At 55.5% G+C, this 9,162-nt stretch overlaps 1 protein-coding gene and 1 long non-coding RNA gene across 6 annotated transcripts in view; one reads left to right on the top strand and one right to left on the bottom strand.

Annotated features, from left to right (window-relative positions):
• Positions 1–235: 235 nt before the first annotated feature.
• Positions 236–5,462, bottom strand: LOC108304281. 2 transcript variants are annotated; one of them, XR_005200259.1, is made up of 3 exons: positions 5,336–5,462; positions 2,038–2,130; positions 236–266 (listed from the first exon to the last, which is right to left on the bottom strand). It is a non-coding gene; the product is annotated as an uncharacterized LOC108304281 (long non-coding RNA). The 2 variants fall into 2 exon arrangements; XR_001825188.2 differs by lacking the exon at positions 5,336–5,462 and adding an exon at positions 2,427–2,495.
• Positions 3,320–9,162, top strand: part of TNFAIP8L1 (TNF alpha induced protein 8 like 1) — a 14,629-nt gene continuing 8,786 nt past the window's right edge. The window contains exon 1 of one of the 4 annotated variants that reach the window (XM_037738428.1): positions 3,320–3,470. The gene's annotated coding sequence lies outside the window, so the exon portion shown is untranslated. Of the gene's footprint in view, positions 3,471–4,690; positions 4,774–9,162 lie in introns of those variants that run through there. The other 3 variants (XM_017528403.2, XM_017528404.2, XM_037738429.1) reach the window with 3 other exon arrangements.

Raw genomic sequence — 9,162 nt, 5'->3', positions numbered from 1 at the left:
CCGGGAGGCTGAGGCAGGAGAATCGCTTGAACCCAGGAGGCGGAGGCTACTGTGAGCCGAGATTGCACCACTGCAATCCAACCTGGGAGACAAGAGCGAAACTATGTGTCAAAAAAAATTTTTTTTAATTAGCGGAGCATGGTGGTGCACACCTGTGATCCCAGCTACGAGGTGACAGGATTGCTCCAGCCCAGGAAGTTGAGGTCGAAGTGAGCTGTGATTGCACCACTGCACTCCAGCCTGGATGACAAAATGAGACTTTGTGTCTGAAAAAAAAGACAGATAAAAGGCCAAATCACACTATCATGCTAGGCTCAGATGCCCACAGTCCCCCTGCCCTGATGGGGAAACCCCCTTGATCAAGCTGGGGCTGCCGAGAGGAGCTGTAGACACAACACCACAGTCAGATCCAATCAGGTCCTAATCTCACCCCTCCCCCGTCCTGGCTGTGTGGCCTGGGACCAATCACGTCCTCCCTCTGGGGCTCCATTTCATCATCTGTGAAATGGGACAGTCACTCCTGACCACCAACTTGTGCCTATGTGACCTCAGGGAAGTGACTTCCTCCCTCCTGGCCTCAGTCTCCTCCTCCAAAATGAAATCAGGAGGTTTTTGTTTTGTTTTGTTTTTTGAGATGGAGTCGCCCAGTGCCGTGATATCAACTCCATGCAACCTCTGCCTCCTGGGTTCAAGTGATTCACATGCCTCAGTCTCCCAGGTAGCTGGGACTACAGGCGTGAACCACCACGCCTGCCTAATTTTTTTGCATTTTTGTATTTTTCATTTTTTGAGATGGAATCTTGCTCTGTGGCCCAGGCTGGGTGACAGTGCAGTGCCATGATCTTGGTCCACTGCAATCTCTGCCTCCACCAAAGTTCAAGTTGCGGGAAGAAGAATGGTTCCTTTTTAAAGTTTTCTTGTTAAAGAGCAAGTGTGCTAATAACTTTGTGAAGCCCTGTCCTATGTAGCTGTTGGACATGCCATGCTCACAGGCACGTAGTACATTCTATGTCCTTGTACTTTAATCAAGATATCTGTGCTGGACGTGCTCACAGGCATGTCACATCTCTCCATTGCTTTTACCTGTTTATTTTTAGACGGAGTTCCGCTCTTGTTACCCAGGCTGGAGTGTAGTGATACGATCTCGGCTCACCGCAACCTCCGTCTCCTGGGTTCAAGCAATTCTCCTGCCTCAGCCTCCCGAGTAGCTGGAATTACAGGCACGCGCCACCATGCCCAGCTAATTTTTGTATTTTTAGTAGAGACGGGGTTTCACCATGTTGACCAGGATGGTCTCGATCTCTTGACCTCATGATCCACCCATCTCTGCCTCCCAAAGTGCTGGGATTACAGGCGTGAGCCACCGCGCCCGGCCCTAAAAAAGTTTTAAGTTGTTAGCCAATCGGGTTTTGGTTTAGATTGTGAGGTCTGGCTCCAGCCAACGGAGATCAGGCACAGCAGTAAGGACAACCCCAAATGCATAAGGAATAAATGTCTGTGTATTCCCTTTGTTCTTTGTACTCTTTTGGCACGATGGCTATCGGGAGTACCCTCCCTGCAGCCCAGGAAGCAGAAATTGTGTTGCTGAAAGATCCTTTGTCTTGGTGCTAATTTTTCTTTGCAGCACCCAGCATCTATTTCCAACAAAGTGATTCTCTGCCTCAGCCTCCAGAGTAGCTAGGACTACAGGTGTGCACCACCACACCCAGCTGATTTTTTTATTATTTTTAATTTTTTGAGATGGAATTTTGCTCTGTTGCCCAGCCTGGAGTGCAATGGCCTGATCTCGGCTCATTGCAACCTCCTCTCCAGGGTTCAAGCGATTCCCCTGCCTCAGCCTCCCTAGTAGTTGGAATTACAGGCATGTGCCACCACACCCGGCCCATTTTCGTATTTTTAGTAAAGACGGGGTTTCACCATGTTGGCCGGGCTGGTCTCCAACTTCTGACCTCAGGTGATCCGCCCACTTAGGCCTCCCAAAGTGCAGGGATTACAGGCGTGAGCCACCGCGACCGGCCAATGAGATATTGAACTTACTTTTGCCTCCTGAGGCCTGCGCCCCAGTCTTCCTGAATCCGGTGTGCAGCTGAGGACATACCACAGGCCCTCAACAATGTGTCGTCTGGTTTCCTGGAGGAAAAAGCAGCGGCGTTGCTATGGGCTCCCTGGCCCTAGCCGTAACGCGGACCCAGCGTTGGGGCTGCAGGGCGGAAACAGAGCTGCAGGGGAGCTGGGAGCCGCTCCAGGGCCTGGTTCCCAGGACCCACAGCTGCATCCTCCCTGGGGGAGCCCAGCTGGAGCTGCGCAGCTGGGAGGTTCCCGTGTGTCCTTCAAGCTCATTCCTACGGAAATCGAGGCTGGACCTTTGGGATCCTCTCCAGGTGCCGTCCACCTCACCCCAAAGACTCATCTATAGCCCCACAAACCTGGGTCAGATTCATCCCTTCTGGTGGCACAGGAATCTGTATTTTTAACTTTTTATTTTATTTTATTTTATTGAGATGGAGTTTTGCTCTTGTTACCCAGGCTGGAGTGCAATGGCGCGATCTCGGCTCACCGCAACCTCCGCCTCCTGGGTTCAAGCAATTCTCCTGCCTCAGCCTCCCAAGTAGCTGGGATTACAGGCGCACGCACCACCATGCCCAGCTATAACTTTTTATTTATTTTTTTTATTTTTATTTTTCTGTAGAGACAGGGTCTCCGTATGCTGCCCAGGCTGGCTGCAAACTGCTGGATTCAAGGGATTCTTCTGCCTTGGTCTCTCAGTGCTGGGATTCCAGGCCTGAGCCACCACACCTTGCTGGAATCTGCATTTTTAAAGGGGCTCCCAGATCTTTCTGATGCGAACGGTTCCCCGAGGCCGTACTTTGAGAAACATCCTTCTGCCTAAATTTCTATGACCCAGGTGGGTAAACTGAGCCCCAGAAGGAGGAAGGGGCCCGTGCAGAAACACGTGGTCGGTCTGTTTTGCTTTTGGCTCCCTGCTCTCTCCCTGTGGGGTCTCTGTGCCTCCCTCCCCAGGTTCTCTTTCTTCCCCTTTCTGTGACCAGCGCCTCCACGACAGCCTCGCCCCCGCATCCGGGCCCCTTCGCGATTCCGGAGGAATCCCCCAGAGCCGCCTGACCCCGCCCCAGGCTCCGCCCCTTCCCCGTCCTCCCCCTCTCCGTCGCAATGCCCTGCTCTCATTGGCCTCTTTGTACAGCGCCCGCGCTGCCATTGGCTAATCCGGCGCGCTCGGCCCGCCCCCCACGCCTGGCAACCCTCCGGTCCCTGTCGCGCGGGCGGGGAGGGGAGGGGCGGGGCCTGCTGAGGGGCGAGGCCAGTGGAGGGCGGGGCCGAACTGCCCGTCCCGCCCCGGCCCCGGCCACGGCTCCGGCGCTGCTCCCACCGCCCCGGCAACTGCCCCGGCCCACGGAGGCGGCTGGACGGACCCCGGAAGGTCGGACGCACGGACTCTGCTCCAAGAGCAGGTGAGCGAGCAGGGCCGGGGCGCCCTCCGTTTCAGCGCATCCCGGGGGCCACCTGGCCGCCCTCTGTCTCTCTCGCCCGATAATGCCTCTGCACCCCACCGTCTGTCTGTCGGTATTCCTGCCTCAGTTTCCCTCTGTCTCTCTGTCACTGTCGCTGTATAGGTTAGGGGGAGGCAGGTTGAGTCTCAATTGACCCCCCTTGGCGTTGGGCTCTGCTCTGGGACCAGCATCCCCACCCCCCCACCTCGACTCTGCTGGACTCTGCCCCTTTAACTACAGGGCTGCAGGTGCTCAGGCCAGCTTCCAGAGCCCCGAGGGCATTCCAGGGGTGGGCAGCCGGGCCAGCCGTGCGGAGGTGGGCATGACTGTAGCTTCTGGCCAAACCAGGCATCGGTGACGGGGAGCCAGGCCCAGGCCTGCCCGCCCAGGCCCACCCAGACCAGCCCCTAGCGAGCTCCCAAGTGGCCTGTGGGGCCTCGGCCTCAGTTTTGCCAGCTGTGAACTGGGACCGTCGCTGCCAAGGTAATTGGCAGGTGATCCGATGCACATCTGTCGCCTCCTGGCCTTTTCTGTGAAGTGGAACTGGGCTCATTTCCTGAGGGTAAACTAAGGGCTAGAAAGAGGCCAATGCTTCCGTTGTTGGGCCAGGGCGGTGGGGACAGAGGCACGCGGAATCTATTTTCTCTGCATCCTTCTCTATGGTGGGGGGAAGGGCTGGGGGAGGAGCAGCCCCAGGTGTAAACAGGCCACCAGAGGTTTTTTCCTGAGCCCGTCCCAGCTCAGCTGGGGACGGTGAACGCCCCGGGAGGCCCCCTGGGGTCAGCCTGGTGGTGACAGAGCTTGGACAAATCGAGGTTTGAGCTCTGGACCCGCATGGCACCTTGAACCAATTTTTCAATTCTTCTGAGCCTGTTTCCTTGTCTGTAAAATAGGAGCGGGTCACAACTCCCCAGCTGAGGGCTGCTGGGGGATCCCACCAGATACAGGCCCTGCTCAGAACCCCCGGCCACGCGGGCCTCCTCCTGTTCCTCACCCCAGGTGAGGTCCTGCCTCAGGGTCTTTGCACGGGCTGTGCCCTCCGCCACCACCGCAGGTCTGAGGGCGCCAATTTTGAAACATAACAAGCTCCCAGGACAGGCCGGGCCAGGACCTGCACAGGCAGGGGGTGGGAGGGGTGGAGGAGGGGCCCACCCAGGGCTGTACCTATGGAAACCGTGAACAAAGGGCTGCCTCCAGCCACACAAACACCTGGGTGAACGGAGCACTGAACAGAGGCTGGAGCAGCCTGGGGTGTAGGTGCTGGGTGAGTGCCTGGACCCCTGGGGGAAATACGGGCCTGGGGGGGGGGGACTTGAACCCTAATCTGATGGTGGGGTGCCAGGGGGTCCCTAAGGAAGAGACTCTGCAGATGGGTACAGGTCTGAGGCCCCACGGTGTGGCCCCTCCCGCTGTGTGGCCTGGGACCACTGGTCAGGTTTTCCCAGAGCCTCAGTTTCTCCTCATCCCCGTTCCCCCAGGGGTCAGCCCAGGTGGGCAAGGGGTCTTTTGATTGACAATTCAATAAGGTGGGTTCTGGAGGCCTCAGTGTCCCTGTCTGTCCAATGGGGCCAAGAGAGGGTGCCTTGAGGACAGAACAGCCGTTGTCAGGGAAACACTCAGCTCAGAGAGAAGTCAGCCCTAAAAAGTGACTCACACCTGCCCAGGTACAGCCTGAGGCATTACAGACCAGGAGGGGCTCGAGGAGGCAGAGAGGGGCAGGAACCGAGGCCCAGTTCCACAGGGTGCCCGCCCCTTCCCAGCACCCCGACACACCTCAGCAGACGACCTCCCTGAAATCACACCTGCCCAAGCTTTGACCCAGGTACCTCTAGCAGAGTTCTTGGCATCTTGTAAATCCCCAGCTTCTGGGCCTCAGTTTCCCCATCTGTCCAACAGGACTGGTCATCTCCTTTTTCTTGTGGAAAGAGGCTGAGATAACTAGGGGGAGGGAGGGTGCTTTGAGGGGTGGCAAGACGTCAAAGGCCCGAGGAGGGGACAGCAGGACACAATGCTTCCAGAAGCTTCCTAAAGCTTCGACACTTCCCCTCTGGGGTGGGCTCTAGGAGAGGAGACTTGAACCCCAAATATGCAGTGGGCTGGGACGAGGAAAGGATTGCGCTGGTTTAAAGGCTGGGTTCAAATTCCGATTCTGCCACGTTACTGCTTTATAAACAGGCAAGCTCCTGGCCCTCTCTGACTCAGTTTCCTCATAACCACAAATTTGCAGGTCCTTCTAGAGAATTTCCCAGCCTGGGCAACATGGCAAAACCCTGTCTCTACTTAAAGACAAAAAAAAAAAAAAAAAAACCCAGGCATGGTGGCGTGCACCTGTAGTCACAGCTACTTGGGGGGCTGAGGTGGGAGGATCACCTGAGCCCAGGGAGGTTGAGGCTGCAGTGAGCCGAGATCACGCCACTGCATTCTAGCCTGGGCAACAGGAGTGAGACCCTGTCTCAAAGAAAAAGAAGAGAATTGGCCACGTGCCATGGCTCACGCCCGCAATTCCAGAACTTTGGAGGTAGGTGGGTGGCTCACCTGAGGTCAGGAGTTCAAGACCAGCCTGGCCAACATGGCAAAACCCCGTCTCTACTAAAAATATAAAAATGAGCTGGGTGTGGTGGTGGGTGTCTGTAATCCCAGCTACTTGGAAGGCTGAAGCAGAAGGATCACTTAAACCCTGGAGGCAGAGGTTGCAGTGAGCCAAGATCATGCCACTGCACTCCAGTCTGGGTGACAGAGTGTGAAATTCCGTATCAAAAAAAATTTTTTTTTAATATTTACATAAATAAAATAGATGGGGGATCTGGGAGGGTCTCTTGAAGAGGGGGCATGTCTGCCCAGGCCTGGATGACAAGAAAGAAACAGCCATGTGGAGACCTGGGGGAAGGGCAGCTCAGGCAGAGGGCACAGGTGGTGCAAAGGCCCTGGGGCAGGACCGTGCCTGGGTGTTGGAGGAGCAGCAAGGAGGCTGGTGGGGCTCGAGCAGTGAGGAGGGTGAGAGAGGGAGGAGGGGAGGGCAGGGAAGGAACAGGCAAGGTGTGTAGGGTCTTGTGGGCTGCCGGGAACACTTGGCTTTGACCCCAAGGGAGGTGGGAGCCATGGAGGGTGGTGGGCAGGGGAGGGATGAAACCTGACTCAGGTGGTCATGGCACCCTCTGGCTGCTACAGGAAGGATAGATGGGGGCATGGAGGATGGTGCCACAGGACGAGGGGACCAGGATGGAGGCTGTGGGGGAGGTAAGAAGTGGGTTGCACTGGGACATATTTAGGGGCTGCATGCACCTCCTCCCAGGTGGCCCTAGGCTTCTGTGCACTGTAAGAATCTTTTGCTCAGGCCGAGGCAAGTCTGTCCCCTCCTCTGCAGATCCATGGGCTGTGGGTACCTGATATTCGTGCTTGGCCCCCAAGCCCTTTCTTCAGTGAACGTTTGGCCACCAGTGAAGGTGACCAGGCTCCTCGTCACAACCCAGCAGGTGGCTGGACCCTGCCCATCCGTGGGGTGGTCCTGAGGGTTCTGGGGAACCCAGTTTGAGAACAACTGATGTCACCCCCAACCTGGGCCAGCAGATTCCCCTCTCTTTTGCCACAACTAAAATGGACACTGGCCACGTGTGGCAGCTCATGCCTGTCATCCCAGCACTTTGGGAGGCTGAGGCAGGAGGATCACTTGATCCCAGGAGTTTGAGGCCAACCTGGCTAACATAGTGAAACCCCGTCTCTACTAAAAATAGAAAAATTAGCTGAGCATGGTGGCGAGCACCTGTAATCCCAGCTACTTGGGAGGCAGAGGCAGGAGGATGGTGTGAACCCGGGAGGTGGAGGTTGCAGTGAGCCAAGATCACACCATTGCACTCCAGCCTTGGGCACCAGAGTAAGACTCCGTCTCAAATTATAAATAAATAAAAAATAAAATGGGCCAGAACAGTGGCTCACGCCTGTAATCCCAGCACTTTGGGAGGCCAAGGGGGGCAGGTCACCTGAGGTTGAGAGTTTGAGACCAGCCTGACCAACATGGAGAAACCCGTCTCTACTAAAAATAAAAAATTATCCAGGCATGGTGGCACATGCCTGTAATCCCAGCTACTTGGGAGGCTGAGGCAGGAGAATCACTTGAACCTGGGAGATGGAGGCTGTGGTGAGCTGAGATCACGCCATCGCACTCCAGCCTGGGTAACAAGAACAAAACTCCGTCTCAAAAAATAAATAAATAAATAAATAGAATTAAATAAAATGGACACTGGCCAGACATGGCGGCTCATGCCTGTAATCCCAGCACTTTGGGAGGCCAAGGCAGATCGCTTGAGCCCAAGAGTTTGAGACCAGCCTGGGCAATATAGCAAGACCCCATCTCTACAAAAAAATTAAAAAATTAACCAGGTATGGTGGCACATACATATAGTCCCAGCTACTCAGGAGGCTGCAGGGTACCATTATAACACTGTAGCCTCAACCTCGATCTCCTGACCTCGTGATCTGCCCACCATGGCCACCCAAAGTGCTGGGATTATGGCGTGAACCACCGCGCCCGGCCATAAGTCATGGATCTTAAAGGGCTTGGTGCAGTGGGAGCCTGGGAGTTGGTGGCGGGTCCTGCATTGGGATGAGACCTGGGAGAATTGGCCTCAGTGGGAAGAGGCCTGAGGCCGCCCCGGGCCCCTGAAGCGCAGCCAGGGCTGAGACAAGGCAGCTGGAGCGGCTGGCGTGGCCCTGCTCAGCAGGCCCATCAATTATTGACGCTCTCTGTGACAGGCATGAAGAATTCATGGGACAGGGGTGGGGCTGCCATGGACTTGTGGCATAATTGCAGCCAGCTCACGAGAGCCGCCTCCTGTGTTTTCGGGAATTTTGCTATCTGGTTGTTAAACAAAGGCATTATTTAACGTGACAGTATTAAACTTACAGTTAAGGCTGGGCGAGGTGACTCACGCCGCAATGTGGGAGGTCGAGAAGGGTGGACCACTTGAGGCCAGAAGTTCGAGACCAGCCTGGCCGACATGGCCAAACCCCTTCTCTAGTAAAAATACAAAAATCTGAGCCGCGTGCAGTGGCTCACGCCTGTAATCCCAGCACTCTGGGAGGCTGAGGTGGGCGGATCACAAGGTCAGGAGTTCAAGGCCAGCCTGACCAACATGGTGAAACCCCATCTCAACTAAAAATACAAAAATTAGCCGGGTGTGGTGGCATGTGCCTGTAGTCCCAGCTACTCGGCAGGCTGAGGCAGAAGAATTGATTCAACACAGGAGGTAGAGGTTGCAGTGAGCCAAAATTACACCACTGCACTCCAGCCTGGGCGAGAGTAAGGCTCTGTCTCAAAAAAATTTTTTTTTCTTTTATAGAGATGGAGGCCAGGGCTGAGCAAAAAAATTTTTTTTTTGCTTTTCAGGAAGCTGAGGGAGGAGGGTCACTTGAGCCCAGGAGGTCGGGACTGCAGTACGCTATGATCACGCCACGCACTCCAGCCTGGGCTACAGAGCAAGAACTTGTCTCAGACAAAGAAAACAAAATGCCAGGCGCGGTGGCTCATGTCTAATCCCAGCACTTTGGGAGGCCGAGGCAGCTGGATCACTGGAGGTCAGGAGTTTGAGACTAGCCTGGCCAACATGGTGAAACTCGAAATGCTAGAAACACACACACACACACACACACACACACC

This window comes from Cebus imitator, unplaced genomic scaffold (assembly GCF_001604975.1).
Source record: "Cebus imitator isolate Cc_AM_T3 unplaced genomic scaffold, Cebus_imitator-1.0 Scaffold53, whole genome shotgun sequence".
Lineage (NCBI taxonomy): Eukaryota > Metazoa > Chordata > Mammalia > Primates > Cebidae > Cebus > Cebus imitator.
The sequence above is the reverse complement of the archived record's forward strand: the minus strand, read 5'-3'. Positions and strand labels throughout refer to the sequence as shown.